Raw genomic sequence first — 16,722 nt, forward strand, 5'->3', positions numbered from 1 at the left:
GAGGATATGTAATCTTTAACCAGGCCCCCTAAAGCATTACCACTTGTAAAAATTCCCCTGCTTGCAAAATTGCAACAAATTCCTGTTCTTCAACATGCAGTACATGTCAACCTGTTCCATCTGGTGATCACTGACAATCAGGGCCCAACAACCCAGTCGTTCTCTGAAACAGATACCCTCCCTCCTTTGATGGATGGTCCCTCCTATAAAGCCCACAAACCAAACTATCTGGGCTGCTGCACTCTGAACACAAGAGTCAGCCCAGCGGTCTGTGCCCAAATAAATCTTTCTTTTCTACACATGGTGTGGTCTCTGTTCGGCAGTTCTTTACATCTGGTGCTGAAAACCGGGAGAGGTTAACAAGATACCCTTGCCCTGGCTAATCCCTTGGCTTTTGTGTCCTGCCCTCTCCTGGACCCAGACTTCTGAATTGACCCTCTGTGTCTAGGACTTCAGATTTCAGATCCTGCTGCCTTGCCAGTTCTCCCATCCATCACTGGCTTCTCTTCCACCACTCTCCACCTAATCTTCTCCTGTCCTCAGACTCAGTATGTGTCACCTTCTTGGGGCTGCCTGTTCTGTTTCTCTCAGAAATCATAGCACTATGTCAGGTACACCTCCTATGCCTGCTGGGGCGCCCACTGCTTAGCACAGGGATGCCTGGCTAACCAGTTGGGCTTTCTGTATGGACAGTAACCCAGGTTGGGGATGCCTGCCTCTGGGAATCCACTCTGGTGACACTTCTCTCTCTCTCTCTCTCTCTCTCTCTCTCTCTCTCTCCCTCACCCACCTTCCCTTCCTCCTTCTCTCCCTCTCCCTCTCCCTCTCTGTATTCCTTTCCTCCACCTAGGGTGAGAGTTCAACAGTCCCCTACAGCTTACTTTGACAAAACGGCAACTGGATGATTCTGATCTCCTTGCCTGAGTCACATAAGGGAGGCTAGATCTTGACCTAGATCTACATTGGCCCGACCTCCCAGCTCCTCTTCTAGCTGACCCTCCACCCCAACCTCTTCTTCTACCCTATCTTCCTACTGCTCTGACCTACCGCCTCCCTTATCCCCCACTGGCTTGACTAAACCCCCAGCCGTATTCCCCTTCCACATTGATCACTATTGACCCTGTGCTGTTGGCCCCCCTGAATCTCCATCTCCCCCAACCCTTCCTATGCTCTCACCCTTCTTCTTTGCCAGCCTCTCATATGGGTTCCCACACCTCTTCCCAAAACAGGCCAGCCCATCTATACCCTCCCTGGGAGGTGTCAGGAGCTGATGGTATTATCAGGGTCCATGTGCCCTTTGCCATGAGTGATCTCTCACAGATGGAGAAAAGGTTTGGCTCCTTCTCTAATGATGCAGCCTCCTACATTAAAGAATTCAACTATCTAACCCAAGCATATGACATGACCTGGCATGACATATACATCATCCTTTTCTCTACCCTAAATTCAGATGAGAAGGAAATCGTTTGGCTGGTGGCCCAGGCACATGCCACTGATGTACATCACACTGATCTTACTCTCCCAGTGGGATCTATGGCAGTGCCACATGAGGACCCACATTGGGACTATCAAGATCCCTCCATGCTGGCTGCCCAAAATTATATGCTCACCTGCCTCTTTGTGGGGCTACAATCTGCTCTCCACAGGTCAGTTAATTCTGATAAGCTTAGAGAAGTTATCCAACATTCAACTGAAAACCCTGCCAATTTTTTGGGACACCTGACAGAAACCCTAACCGTCTATACGACACTTGACCTTTCCTCAAGGGCAGGAATACTTATTCTCAATTCTCACTTTATTTTCCAATCCTCCCCTGATATTCGAAAAAAACTTCCACAGGCAAATGATGGCCCTCAACCACCCTCCAAGGAGATCTTGTAAAAATGGCATTTAAGGTTTTTAACAACAGAGAAGAGGCCCAAGACCACTATAAGGCTCAGCTCTTGGCAGCTGTCCTGAGACCACCTCTACCTTCAAGAAGGGTCAGACAATGCATGCCTCCAGGGCCTCTTCAAATGCAACCAGACAGGATACTGGGCAAAAAACTGCCCTTCACCTCAACTGCCACCAGGACCCTGTCACAATGTGGCCAAGACAGGCAATAAAGGGTCAAATGTCCCCTTTGCCTCCACAAGGTATGTCAGTCTCTCACTCCCATTCCCACCACACTGAAGTCCTCATGGACCTCTTGGGCCTGGTAGCAGAAGACTGACATGACCCTGGGACCCCAGCCCCCTCAAGATCACCTCGGAGGAGCCCAAGGTAACTGTCCAAGTAGCAGGTAGGCCTCAATCACGTACTCGATGCTGCCTGACTTTTTGGACAAGCTTTATCCTTCACAGATCTCCATGGTGGGTGTGGACGTTCTCCTCCACCAACCAAAAGCTACTGGTCCACTCTCATGTCATATATCAGGTTTTCCCTTTACACATTCTTTCCTTATCCTGCCCTCTTGCCCCACTCCTCTGTTGAGAAGGGAACTTCTCTTCAAATTTCACTTCACCTTTTCCTTTAGACCCCTGTCCACCACACTGGACCACTCCCATGTCCCTTTATGATGGTACTTAGCAACTGTCTTCCTTCACTGGCCCCAACCCTTTCCCTTTGCCCCTTGATCTTGTTGACCCAATTGTCTGGGATATCTTCTTCCCCTCTATTGCCTCCCACCGTACACCAATCATGATATATCTTAAAGACCCCAACTCACATCCAAGTAGACCTCATTACCCTATCTCTCTTAAACATAAGTGGGGCTTAAAGCCCCTTATTGACAAGCTCCTATATAAGGGAATTCTTAGGCCTACACATTCTCCACTTAATACTCCTATCCTCCTTGTCCTAAAACCCCATGTGTCGTATAGACTGGTTCAAGACTTAAGAATCATTAACTCAGCTATACTTCCTACCCATCCCAAGATTGCCAACCCCTACACGCTACTATCTCACATCCTCACAAACACCACTTACTTTTCTGTTCTTGACCTCAAGGATGCCTTCTTCACTATCCCCCTCCACCCAGATTGTCACAATCTCTTTACATTTACTTGGGAAGATCCAGCCTCAGGACTGGCCCAACAGCTAACTTGAGCCCTTCCCCATGGTTTCTGGGATAGCCCCCACTTCTTTGGCCAGGCCCTGGCATGGGACCTATCCACCCTTAACCTCCAACATATCAAATATAACCCTCAATAAAACCACTTGCACACCCCAGACCCCTTCTCTCAGACTCCAATCAATCCCTCTTCATTCTCCAGGATTAACAGGACCCTGATGGCACACCTCAAAGGAGGATACCTCCTGTCTACTACCCTGCTTCTATAATGTGACTATTGTCTCTAAGGAGTCCCTTGTTAGCACATCTGGCACCACATTTTGGTGTCAGTCCATGTTATATAGCTGCATTAATGCTAGTACCCCAGATCCTGTGTCCTAGTCTTTGCAGTGCCACAACTAACTCTTTACACCCACACAAAATTTGCTGTTCTGCTCCAACCCTATCTCTTCCAACCTCCCCACCATTTCCAGAGGGCAGCATTTATCCCTGTTTTAATTGGGATCAGCCTCACTTCCTCGATTGCAGCCTTGGGTTTTTCTGGGGGTGTTCTGGGCCAAAGCATCTCTCTCTCTCTCAACAACTGGGTGACCAACTTGCAGCCTCAATCAAAACGTCTTCAGCAGCCTTACATCTTCTCCAAGCTCAACTTTCTCCCTTGCAGATGTCACTCTCCAGAACAGATGAGCACTAGACCTGCTCACTGCAGAAAAGGGAGGTACATGTATGTTCCTCAAAGAGGAATGCTGCTACTATGTAAATCAGTCTGGACAGATAGAGGAAAATATCAAAGCTCTCCAAAAAATCTCCTCCAACATTAGGCAGCAATACCCTGCCCAACCCAGGCTCAGCCCTTTGGGTTTTGGTTCCCAATGCTAACATGGATAATACTCCTACTGGGATCTCTAGCAGCCATCTTCTCTCTGCTCCTTGTTATCCCTTGCCTTTTCAGATGCCTCCAGGACTGCATGGGAGAGCTCAGCACACAGACTTTTCACCAAATGTTACTACAACCTCCTTTGGCATACCAACAACTGGCCATATCTTCAATGAGATCTAAGGGAAGCCGCCTGCCTCCGGTCCTGGGGACCTCATACATTCTAGCCAAAAACTGCCTCATAGTGACACCCCCAATCAGTAGGATTGGCAGATCGATCGGCACCCATATTACTAACAAAAAGTTGGAATTTAAGGTCCCTGTCACCCATAGGGTGGGCGGAAAGTCCTGAGGCTATGCAATCTTTAACTAGGCTCCCTGAAATATAACTGCTTGTAATAATTCCCCTGCTTGCAAAACTGCAACAAGTTCCTGTTCTTCAACTTGCAGTACATGTCAACCCATTCCATCTGGTGATCACTGACAATCAGGGCCCAACAACTCAGTTGTTCTCTGAAACAGATATCCTCCCTGCCTTGACAGATGGTTCCTCTTATAAAGCCCACAATCCAATCTACCTGGGCTGCTGCACTCTGAACCTGAGAGAGTCAGTCCGGCAGTCTGTGCCCAAATAAATCTTTCTTTTCTACACATGGTGTGGTCTCTGTTCAGCAGTTCCTTACAAACACATTTTTAAAAACTGTCCTGATTTGGAATGGAAAACACAACCTAATATAAAGATTAGCAAAATCTATTTCTATGAAATATCTGTCTATGTCTATAGGACAGCCTTAACAATTTTGGAGGTCTAAGTTATATGAGAACAGCACATCCTGCCTGATTCTCATGGGTATCATATGAAAAACAAACCTAAATTATAAGGAAAATACCAAGACTAGATAGGAATTAGCTGTACTTATTTGATGATACTTGATGTATTTGAAATTTTCCTCAATATTTTCCTTATATATCATTACTTTTTATACCAGACCATTATAGATTTCATGAAATGAATACCCTTGTACAATTGCACAAGGTATCATATATATGAATTTGGTCCCCAAACATTTAGCAAACACATTTACCAGGATAAAAGTATTCATAAAATACACTAAATTTTTTAAAAATAATCTTTCTATATGTTGGATAAGAGTAACATATGTGTTATGATAAACAGAGAACCACAAAGCCAGCCTGTGACTCAGCTGCTTATCTATAGGAATCACTATGTGTGACTTGTTCTTTGGCGTGACTTTCCAGACTTGGGTGTTTACATATAACTATATGTTATATGTGAAAGAAAAATCCATGAATGCCAGAAATTTACTTTCATTATCACCATAAAAGTTACTTTCAATCATTCTTTAATAATCCTGACTTCAAACTTTGAGATTACTGTTTCACTTTGGGATGCACATAAGAAATATTAGCAAATCCCTCACAATAAAACTTTGATAAAATGAAACCACTGCTTTAAAACTACAAATAATTTTGTGAGTATTACTTTTTAAATCCTCTCACCTTAGTAAAGCATCATTGTTATGATAAAGTTAATATCTTTCTGTCACTTCATGAATAATGAACTCAGGTTTTCAAATTGCAGATTATTTCTGTGTTGGAATCATTCAGTAGGTACTGAAATAATCTAAGAGGTGCTCATCTGTCTGTAATGGAACTCTATCTTCATGTCATAAATAAGTAAGAAGGAATTAAAAGGTTATTTGTTTTCCAGATATTAAACACTATGCTAAGGCTTCAGGATTTAGCATAGTAATCCACATTTGCATACAAGTGACCAAGAAGAAAGCCAGATTTTTACCATGAATTTAGAAATTGCCTGACATTAAGAGGAACAACGATGTTAAAAGAAACATTTATTTAAAAAGCAATACCAATTCCTTTACCTCAAATACCAAATCTAATGTCCCTGGTCTTTTGCTATAAACCTACAAGAGGAAATGCATTTTTCTGTCATGTCAGTTCTTCCTTGAACATTTCTGAGACCAAAGATGAGGTTAATTATACACAGGAAATTAAGCTATTATTTATTTCAACCAGGTAACAGTCATCATCTGGCTTACATTTTTACTTAGGAGTAAAGGTAGAGGCTATCATTTGTAACTAGCCCATAAATAGCCAGCAAGCCAGCCATCCCAATGGTTGGCTTTACATCATCCCTCAGTCATCTCTATAATGCTCACTAGGGTTCTTACACATTCTATAATTACTTCCGTGTCAAAGCTGCATTAGCAAATTTAACTGTGTCATCTACCACCTTTCAAAATCAAGACTCCAGATTTTCTTGTTATTAACATTTTCAGCTACTGATTCTATATTTACAAAGTCCCTATTTTCCACAATTTCCCATGTATTGCCAAAAATAACTTTCATTATATCTTATTCCCTTTATGTTACAAATAATTGGTAATGTTAAATTAGTGGTTTTGGTCAATACAGTATACAGATTCTTCCACTTTGAATGTTTTTCCTAGGGTAAATCATGCTTTCCTCTAAAAGAAGTCTTCGAATGCACTGCCAAAATTTTCTTGGTGTAGTCTCCCACTCTCTGTTAAATATTGATCAGGGATGCATCTATTTACACAGAGGATACTAAATTTGACACATGCTAAAGTGGTCCATAATGTTCCCCAGAGTGGTACAGGAGAGGTTAACTGCATAGTCAGTGGGAACAGGTTGCTCATCAGAGTAACTGGGATGACCTTAAGTTGAGTCAGTACACATTGATTTGATTCCATTGCATTTCATGGCCAATGCTTGGCAATTGGTATTGTTGCCAGGCACCAGATATCAGTTGCCAAGAATATTCCCCACATGGCTTCATTCTCTCCTGTTCCTAAATATGAAGTAATCTTTATCTTCTAATCAGTGCATTTATTCAGACTTCTTCCTAGGATACTTCACAGTAAGAACTATAGTGTTAGCAACCCACAAGACTAACACTAACATTAGACAGAGAAGCAGAGACCTTTCTACATTAAATACTGCCAATTAAGAAACTTTTAGTTCTAATGTTTGTATTTAAGGATTTTTTGCAAAACTGTATGTTACCTCTCTAATTTCAGACAACACATCAGCACATTAACAATAGTCCTATATTGAAATACGTCTTTGAATTCCAGACAAATTGTACTTCACTATCACAGATGAAATCTTTTCTCATCCACTGAATTCACAGTACAATTTGCAGTTTTTCATCACTATTTGTCCTATGGTACTTATTTCTTTATGGTGACTCTTACTTCCCCTATAATTCTGCAGTTGTGTTTTAGACAAAAATTTGAGTTATAGTCATCTGTACCAGCTTCATTAACAGCAAAGACATTGTCTTGAGCCATCATTTATTAGCAAACAAAGCTGTAAAAATTGTACAAAGAGTGAGAAGGGAAGAGTATACCAGTATAAGTGTAATCACTCAATGGTTAGTGTTCCATAAAAGAGAATCACTGTTTGACAACAAAATCTACAAAAACAAAAATACCTGTAGCTAATTTTTAAAGAATTTGTTTCAGGTGATGCCTTTGGAATATTTCCTTTAAAAAATAAAAGCAAAAAATGCTCATATTTTACATAATGGAGAGAAGTTTCTTACACTGAATCAATGCAGTAAACTAAAAAGTAATATTTCAGCATTTGAACATTCAGATTTAATGAATAAGATCATCAATATAGAAGTTCATGCCACTACTTATATGCTGTTAGCTCAAGGAATACACAGGCATAACTCTTGTCAGTAAATTCAGAGTTTCTGTAATTTCATAATAAAAGCCATGGTAGATTTTGGAGAACCATTCCAGTAAATGTCCAGTAAATCATGAGAGAGAGCAAGTGAGAGAGAAAGAGAGAGAGAGAGAGAGAGAGACAGAGAGAGAGAGAGTTGTATATTTATAATACCAAATAATAAGCAGGGTATTCCAATGGTGAGCAAAATTGACAAGGATCCTAATTGTATAGTGCTAACAATATGGAATACAATATCATTAATTGCATAACTGCACAAAGAAAAATTAAATAGTGACAAAATAAAGTTATATTTTATTTTGTGGCCAGATAATAGAATAAAATCTGGCCTAGCTCACTACCTAGCTGAAAATTTATAAATCTTCCACAAAAGAAATTTGTTTCAAAAAAACAAGTGTTTTAATGTCATCAAGGAGACATTAATATTTAGAAACCACATTAGCTTTGTAGAGTTATTATTACAGCAATGATAATAACTGTATGTATAAACTAAATCATCTGAACCTACATACCATCCATGTGCTTACACTGGTATGTGCACACACCATTTTCTTTTCAGATATCATTATGTATCATTTTCATCAGACTGTCAAATGGGAAATTAATAACAGTAGGAATGCAGGAATGACAAAAGTAGACTTTCACTGGCCAAGTAAAATTTTAAAATGCCATAGTGGGAACTATAACCCTGATACAACCATTACCACCTCAAGTATCCTGCCTTAGTCACAAATAGGATTCTATTGTTTCATTATTTTAATACCAATTCTCTATTCACTATTTCACTATAAAAAGTCTTCCCAATATCCCATTCATTTTTAAGGGATGATGGATGCGCTATGAATTTTCAACAAGCTATTTGAAATTTGAAAAACCTAATTAGGAATGTATTTACTTTGTCTTTATTCAGGGTGATTAATTCCATATAAGACTTTCACCTTAATGTTACTCCAAAAAAAAAAAGAAAGAAAGAAAGAGAAAAGGAAGTCATACTTTTACAGAGTAATAGACTGGTAATTAAAAAAATAAGAAGAGGTAAGCATTCACTCCAAAGAGTGGTTTTCAACATATAAAATATTTCTGTTTAACTTTCTATTACCAGGCTAATTAAGTCAACCCTTTGGTGAAAATGTGTTTGCTTTCACTATCTTGTGTTTTACACTAGGGAAGCTATTTCAGTAAATATTTTTTTTTCATAAACCCAAATGCTTTTGTTTTTGAAAATGCTAGCTTATCAGTGGAAAATCTATAAATATATAAACATACATATGTATATATAAACATATACATATATGTATTAAGTAATTGCTAGTGATTAAATCTGTGATATTAACTCAAGTATAGATAAGGTCCTCCATTTCCTTAAGAAATATAAAATATGGAAAATCCAGAATATTGTCCTCAAGTTCCTTCATTTAATAAAAAGTTCAAGAATAGTATAAGGGGAACAAATCTCAAGATAATGAATAAATCACATACAAAAGGCAGGCAAGATAATGAAATATACATAGGAAAAAATCTACACTAAAATCATGATTTGTAACCCATCTTCTGCATACTTAGTCTCATATTTTATTCTATATAATAGTTATAATGAATTAACCTCAATATGGCCTAGATTTTTCCTTCTTGGATGTCTTAAGAGATGATCCTTCCACACGAACTCCAGCACGCTAGCAATAGCATACTGCCTTCCTGCTCTATTCTCATATAATTAGTAGCATCATAATTCATAAACAAGTTCTCAACAGTAATCTTTATGTTCCTTTAACAACATCCATTTCTACGGAAGGCATAATGTTATTGTGACATGATGCAAAACGAAACTAATATTACTAAGTATTTCCCCTTCACTTCCTTCAATAAAATTGGGACTACTAAAGCTCTAATCACTGATAGTTAATCAAAATTACATCAAACTTTGCTCTTTGTGAAGATACATTTATTGTCATTTCTGTGTGGTGACATTTTGATACCAATACATACCTAAGCGGAATAAGAGAAGCCTATACCAAGTATTTGGGAAAAGAGAAAAAAAGAAAGAAATTTAAACAGAACAAGCTAAAATATGGCAAAATATTAATAGACCAAAGTATGGACTGGGAAAGACCAACCTTTTCATGAGACATCTTTATTTTCCAAGTCTTTGGAGTTTTTTTGCATTTTGTTTAATTTATTCTTTGGTTTTTTGTAGATTTTATAGGATCTGCTACATAGACAATTAGGTTGTTTTCTAAGTGATAGTTTTTATTTTAAAATACAGTTTCCTTTTCCTTTTTGCTTCATTGTATTGCATAGATGCTCCTCAAATCTTATAAACATAAATAATCTCAGAACTAGAACATTTTCCTAAGTTATGAAAAAGTCAGAGAAAATTCTATTCATAAGAATTTGTTTTAGGGTTGAGCATTACATCATACATTTTGAGGAATCTTCTAATCCTCTGATTTCAATTCATTTTCTCACATACGATTTCCCATTAATTTTGCAGCATGTATATTTATAGGCTGCCATAAACTCTGAATGAAACAGTGACCATGTCATTCAGTAAACCAACCAATCAAAAATGCTGTTGGTAGCATCAGCCCACAATTCTCCATATAGCACTGGGCATCAAAGTCATTGAAAGACCATTCAATTTTTTAAAAATCAAAAGATCAAGGATTTTATTCTATTTTCATAACCAAGCAAATTCAGTGCAATATTTGGCCATTCTGAATCTCTTTTCTTATTCACATAATTGTTATTTTAATCTTTCCCTGTCTATGCATCAAGGATGCAAATGTAAATTGTAAAAAAAGCTAAAAACAATTCTGAAAAAAATGTATCCAAAACTTCCATAAGGATATATATAGGTTGTCAACACAAAATTGGTAGATTTTATATATCCAGGAAAATAGGACTCAAAAAGAAAAATAGGAAAAAAAATCAGTGATTAATAACTCTGATTTTAATTTTTATATTAATTTGCAAGATTTCTAGTTGGCCTCTCATGAGTGTTTTAAAACTTACTGGCAATGATCAACTTAATGCCATCAACTTACGTCTGGAGCCTGAAGAGTTCCTCACTGCTGTGAAGGAGTCAGCGCTCTGCCCGGCTGCTGCAGAAGGCGGACAGGATGAAAGCATCTCCAAAGCTGGTTCTGAGGATGTGTCAGAGGAAGGGTGGTCAGCTACTACATATCTTCTCAGCACTTGGCTAAAGGGTTACAAGGACTCTTTAAAGGAGGCAAGAACACAACAAAAATAAACATCAAAAAATGCTTAGGAAGTACCTTGAAAAAATATTGTTAGTTGCACGATCGATCTCAAACCATATTAGGACTTTTAGTGACTAGAATTCAAATATATCTTCATAAAACACTTTTTCGGTGTAATGTGCAATATGCTATCATTCAAAAAAAAAAAGTCAACATTCTGCTTTTCATTTTAGAAAGGAATTTTCTTATCTCAAAACCGAAGGTCATTTAACTGATCATTAGCTACCTAGTTTTCTAAATATTTAAATTAATTCAACAGTTAAAAGATTGCATCAGTCAAAATATTTTGAACATGATCGACTATATACCAGGCACACAAATGACAATGGGAATATAGTAGTGAGTGAATGTGCGAAAACTGAGCCCTCATAGAGCTAACAGTCTTAAGTTGTGTTGCCTGTATTTCCTTCAGTAAAGTACATCTATATCAACAATTAACTATAGAGAAAATAAACAGATAGTCATGCCAATTCATTAAATTTAAAATTAAAATTAGTATGTTAACCTGATGTCTGAAGGTTCCTGACATCTACTCCTGATTTCTACTTCTAAAGTTTCCATGTCAGTCTGAAAAATAATTGACCTGGTTTTATAGGACACAATATTTAGTTTTCTTTACCCTAAGATCTATAAAATACTACTAATTGATAGTCAACTCATGACATTTTTAATGCAGAATTTTTAAAAACTTCTTGAAATGACAAAGTGATTTGTAATTTTACTTTAACTGTGACATTTTAGCTGCCAAAGCTAAAGTGACTTATATTTCCAAAGCATAAAAATAAAAAATATCAGGTAATACAATAATGATTTGGGTTCATTTTATTGTTTCTGCTGTCTATTTTTATAAAGATATATGAATGATCTTATAAATACAAATTTAAGAAGTGATTTCATTGTCTTAAGATAGATACCCAATAACTAGAAATTTATAAAGAAAAGTTAAGATGTTGTCTATTTTTATACTGAAATTCTCATAAATACTAAAAGTTGAATGGTAGTAAGTTGAAGTCTATATATTTCAATTATTTCTATGATTTTTTTCTACAATGCTATCTCTTTAAACTTTATATATATTATGAAAGATATTTGTATAGGTTATCTAGAATATTCTAGCACAAATACAAACACACAATCAATAGAAATCAATCCTATGCAACCCATCCTAATACAGCTATTGTTTGTCTTTTCATTTATTTTTTGCCATGAATATTTTAACTAATTTTTATATTCATATATGTATGATTAAAATGCAAAACTTGAAAAGTAAATCTCCCTCCAGAGCAAGATATCCTCCTCAGAGAAAAGCAATTTCACATTTAAGAACATTCTTTCAGAAGTATTTCAAGCATAAATAAGTGTTTGTGCATGTGCAGATTTTTATGCATATATAAGGGTGCTGTGTCATATTTTGCTCTGTTCCCTTCACTAAATATGTCTTAGATATCATTCCATTCTATCACCCAGTATAAATATACCATATACATAATCTGTTCATATAATGTCACAACTGAAAAATATGCAAGTTTGGGGGATTTATTATTGTAAAAATGATATAACTACTCTCTATATGCATGTATTTCATGTGTGTATAATAAATTCATAGTACTAAAATGTTTACACCAAAAAATGTCATTGTTTCTAGAGCTCTGATCATGGTCACTCATTTGTAGCAAACACAGTATAAAGAAAAATAAAATTTGAATTATGCAATTATGTATTATATTATCGAATTCTGGAATCAAAATATAAATTCTTCAGAATATTATCATCCACCCAAAAGAAGTTTTGATGACCAACAGCATTTCCTTGTCTTCATTTTAGCATGGGTTATGCAGTAACTACTATAACTCCCACTTAAATTCAATTTCTTTAGAAGGAGTTCTTTTTGTGTATGTTTATGTTATTTATTAATGAGAAGTGCATTTTCCAATTTTAATACATTATATTAAGAACTTAATATGTGTAAGATGTCATAAAACACACATCATCTCATTTTTTCCAAGAACTCTCCCAAGAATAGGATATGGTAAATGCATGCATGTTCCTATATTACTGCTATAAACAAATTAACTAACCTTGGGAAAAGTCATATAGCTAGTAATTGGCAAAACCAAGACTCTCACCTAGGACTACCTCCTCCACAAAATGTCTTATACATATTGATGTAAGTAAAGATTTCAGAAAACCATTGTAAGATGTTGCTATGGTTTGGGTGAGTCTTCCCCAAAGGTGTATATGTTATAGGCTTGGTATCCAGGATACTGCTATTGGGGCAGGCTGTGGACCTTTAAAAAGTGTGGCTTCCATAAAGAAAATGTAAATCAAAAAGACATGAAGGTTTCGCCTCACTCCAGTCAGAATGGCTATCATCAATAACACAAACAACAAAAAAAGTTACTAAGAGTGCCAGGAAAAAGAACCCTCATACGCTGTTGATGGGAATGTAAGTTAGTACAGACACTGTGGAAAGCTATTCTGAAGTTCCTGAAAAAACTGAAATAGACCTACCATATGATTCAGTAATACCATTCATGAACATGTATCTGAAAGAATGTGAGGATACAATATAGACACTGTACCCCAATGTTTACTATAGCATAATTCACAGTAGTCACGCTATGAAAACAGCCCAGGGGCCCTCCAATGAATCACTAGATTAAGAAAATGGGGTATATATGCCCAATGGAATGTTATTCAGCCATAAACAAAAATGAAATTATGTTATTTTCAGGAAAGTGGATGAAATTGGAGATCATAATGTTAAGCAAAGTAACCCAGGTTCAGAAAGGCAAAGGCCACATGTTTTCTCTAATACATGTAGAATAGATCCAAAAGACAAAGGTATACACAAGTACAAACATGATCATGTATGTATATGTGTATATACATATATATACTATAGATACTTGGCTATATAATATGTCTGTAATGGGGCTGTGAGGGACTAGGGAGAGAGGAGAGGAAAACAGAATGACTAAAATGAATAATATTGAAATACATTTCATCTGTGTGGGATGTTGACACAACAAAACACAGTGAAAGCTGTTGATTAATAGGGCATGGGGGAAAGAGTAAGTGAGAAGTAATAATATAATATATTCATGGGAGAAACACCATGGTGGAACCTCTTTGAAGAAGGAATACATACTTGAAAAATGAAAGACTGAAATGAAAAACCAGTCCTGTTAGAGGGTTCATACTAGTGGGAGGGGAGGATAAATGGAGATGGTGAAATAGGAAGAAAAAGATCAGTGGATATACTTGTAAGAAAATAGGACAATGAAACTTGTTGAGATTATTTTAAGTAATGGAGAAGGGAAAGAGGGAGATGATGGAGGGGATGAATCTAACCAAGCAACACTGTAGACATGTGTAAATGTAACACTGAAAAACCTCTGTACAATTAATGCATGCTAATAAAATTTTTATAAAAAAAAGAACACCAAATAAGCTAATTTAAGCATCAAGTGCATTCTTCACAATAGAAACACAGAAAATAATATAGAAAAATATGAATTCTTGGGGAATTTCTTGTATGTACATTTTTATTATATTCATAGACTATCATGTAATTTATATAGATGTTTTATTATGAATTATTTTTCATGTCACAGAAAATAAAACTAAAGGAAAGGGTGGGAAAACAGAGGCCTGCTAGGAGACCTTTGGATCACTGGGGGCATGCTAATGGGCCCTGACTGCCCCTCCCCCTCCTGAGTGATTAAGGTGTGATGACTGCTCACTCTGACACACATTTCTACCATTGCCATCTAGCATGCACCAGAAATCCAAAACTATGGTAGAACTCAATATTACATGCCATGAGTGGTATTTATGCATATATTTTATCTTGAAATAATTTTGTCTAATATTTTTAATTCTAAGGAAAAAAATAACATCAAGTTTGATTTTAAACTTGATCTATGACTTTAAATCTCTGCCTTTGCTGATGGAACTCATTAATCTATATGTTTAGAGCACTGGAGAGCACTTAGTAACGATGTTATAGATGGTCAGAAAGTTTCATTGAGTGCTAGAAGAAGAGGAGATTTTTACTTTTAAAAAGATATTCCTTTTTAAAAGAAGTTTCATTGTGTGCAAGTACCACCATGAAGAAAAATGAAATCTTATCATTTGCAGATAAATGGATGGAACTGGACACCATCAATTCTGAGCGAGGTTAGCCAGGCTCAGAAGACCAAAAATCATATGTTCTCTTTCATATGTGGACTTTAGATCTAGGGCAAATGCAGCAATGTGGTTGGACTTGGATCACAAGACAAGGGGAGAGCACATACGAGAGATATAGGAATAGGTAGAAAACCCAAAACATAAAGCATTTGATGTCCCCACTCCAGAGGAACTAATACAGAAACCTTAAGGTGACAGAAGTTATCATGAGAAGGTGATCAGGAACCAAAGTAAAGATCAGTTAGAGTTGAATCAACATGGGTCATAACTCATGGGTACTTGAAAGCAATACTAAGAATCTTTCTGTATAGCTACCCTTAACTCAACTACAAAAACGCTTTGTCTTTTTTATTATGCTTATGTCTTTTCTTCAACAAAATCAGTGATAAGGGCAGAACCAGAACGGGACCTGCTTGAAACTGAGGTGGGGAGAGAGGGCCAGGGTGGAGAAATGACCTAAAACAATGTATGCACATGTGAATAAATGAACAAAAACAAAAAAGAAGTTTCAGAGCTTTAAAAGAACTTTCAGAAATGTAAACTAAACTATTTCTCTTTATTATTAAGTTCCATTCTTCAGGTATTTCACTGTAACAATGAAAAGCTGACTCACAAACAGATTCTGTATTAGAGTCAATGTATGTGGGTATTTGCCATGTAGAAGGTAGGAAATAACATATCTGTGATTAGCACTCTACAAATTTCACACACTATCTTCTTGATAGTGTGTTGAAATTAAATTGTGGCAAGCTATTTAATCCCAAACTGTGACCATCTTCCAGTCTTAGAAATTCTGGCAAATGTTATGCACATCTGTTTCCAAGAAAAATGGTTCTCCCTCTAACAATTATCTTAAATGCAAATGCTAAATTCTGGAATAAGTTAGAGCACATGGGGAAAAATTTTGGAAGGTATTAGTTATTAGTGAAAATTTCCACTTCTTCTAGCACTCAATGGTACTTTCTGACCCTCTGTAACATCTTTACTAAGTTCTCTACAGTGGTCTAAAAATATAGAATAATGAGTCCTATCAGCAAAGGCAGAGTTTTAAAGATATAGATCTCATCTGGAATCATAGTTGTTATGTAATTTTTGTCCTTAGGATTAAAAACATTAGAAAAAAATTCAAGACAAAATGTATGTGTAAGTACCACTCATGGCACGTAACAGATTTATCTCCTTCTGAATGTCCTCGCAAGAGCTATCCTAAGTGTTAACACATTGAAAACTAAGGAAATTCTTAAACTATATGAGAAAAACTGTGGTACAAGTATAAATATCCCCTCATTTTGAACACCCACAAAATTTGAACAACTATGAACCATCAAATGTTATCTTTGCCTTATCTTATAAGTATCATGGAGGGAGTTGTGCTACATTAATCTTTAGTTATATTTACTTTGTATTGAAAGTGGTTAAAAATTAAGCATTTAATTATCTAGATGTTTGATCTAGATGATACAGAAGGCCAGCTATTCTGAAAAATCAATAACTAACTTACATGCTTTCACTGAAGTCCAATTACTTATTTAATAATCATAAAATGATGTAATGTTTCACACAATATACCCATTGTCTTA

General features: G+C 36.6%; 1 protein-coding gene across 11 annotated transcripts in view; it reads right to left on the reverse strand.

Annotated features, from left to right (window-relative positions):
• Positions 1 to 16,722, reverse strand: part of Lrfn5 (leucine rich repeat and fibronectin type III domain containing 5) — a 265,744-nt gene that overhangs the window by 130,786 nt on the left and 118,236 nt on the right. For 10 of the 11 annotated variants that reach the window (XR_012446175.1, XM_074068083.1, XM_074068081.1 and 7 more), the window contains one exon: positions 10,733 to 10,906. The exons of the other annotated variant lie outside the window; for it this stretch is intronic. The gene's annotated coding sequence lies outside the window, so the exon portion shown is untranslated. The remainder of the gene's footprint in view (positions 1 to 10,732; positions 10,907 to 16,722) is intronic. 11 annotated transcript variants of the gene reach the window in all.

Source organism: Castor canadensis, chromosome 3 (genome assembly GCF_047511655.1).
Source record: "Castor canadensis chromosome 3, mCasCan1.hap1v2, whole genome shotgun sequence".
In the NCBI taxonomy this organism is placed as follows: domain Eukaryota; kingdom Metazoa; phylum Chordata; class Mammalia; order Rodentia; family Castoridae; genus Castor; species Castor canadensis.